Source organism: Cynara cardunculus (assembly GCF_001531365.2).
Source record: "Cynara cardunculus var. scolymus isolate 2C chromosome LG 16, CcrdV1, whole genome shotgun sequence".
Classification (NCBI taxonomy): domain Eukaryota; kingdom Viridiplantae; phylum Streptophyta; class Magnoliopsida; order Asterales; family Asteraceae; genus Cynara; species Cynara cardunculus.
This window is the reverse complement of record NC_037543.1, coordinates 11,102,226-11,103,516: the sequence shown is the minus strand read 5'-3', so window position 1 is coordinate 11,103,516 and position 1,291 is coordinate 11,102,226.

The window sequence follows — 1,291 nt, the reverse complement described above, 5'->3', positions numbered from 1 at the left end:
AATATAAAAAGTATAAATATAAAACTTATGAAAATTCCAATTAAAAGTCATCCGGACAAGAAGTCCGGTCAACAATCATCCGGTTTACAAGTCCGGTCAACTAGTCCGGTCAACACATCATACATTCGTTGAACGGTTTAACACTTAGAATAATATTCATATTGAACGGATATTAAATCCGGACAATAGTCYGCTCAAAACGTGTCCGGTTTAAAAATAAACCGCTCAACACTCAACCGGTTTACCAACTCCGGACAACAAACCGCTCATGGTTTGTCCGGTTTAAACTAGTCCGATCACTAAACCGTTTAAAGCTTGTCCGGTTTAAAAAAATCCGGACAATAAACCTTTCAAGGCTTGTCCGGTTTAACACAATCCGGACAATAAACCGCCAACGGTTTGTCCGGTTTAAATGCTTATCCGGTCACCCTTTGTCCGGAAAACACTTAGACAATAAAAATCATAGTTTCTTTTCAAATAAGAACAATACAAAACATGCAATTATAACCAGTAAAATCTTTATACAAAAAGGTTAGAAACCACTCACCTTATAAAGCTTATGAAACCAAAACGCTTGAAATCAATTTCCTTTTGAAACTTGACACTTGCAACCAACTTGAAATCACTCCCTTTAGCAAACCGGACAACTCTTCCTTATAAACCTCTCAACTTACTCAAAATAGCAAGAAAAGTTGATTAAAGAGGTGAAGCCCCTTTTATACTTTCCCAAAATGGAAAGTCGGCTAACTCACATAGCCACATGTATGCATCTCAACCTCATATATACACCTATCCATATAACCACATACATGCATACATACATACATACATACATACATATTATATGCAGGTGATAATCATATATATATATATATATACTTACACGAAATATATATATATCCAATTAATTCACAAATTCTCATACCGGCATGTATCAATTATCATGATATCACACAATTATTAAATCAGATAATCACGTATTTAAATACATTGGGTAATAACCAGGATCTGGTTATCACATCAATACACCCAGGAAGTACCAAAATGTACCAAGATCTTCGTTTAGATTACTGGTGGCTTGGGATGAAGACTGATATTGGACATTTTGTTGAGAAATGTACCACATGCTTACAAGTAAAGGCTGAACACCAGAAACCATATGGTAGTTTACAGCCTCTTGAGGTACCGATGTGGAAATGGGAGGAATTAACGATGGATCTGGTTACTAAACTACCGAAGACCCAACATCAAAACGACAGTATTTGGATTATAGTTGATCGATTGACCAAAT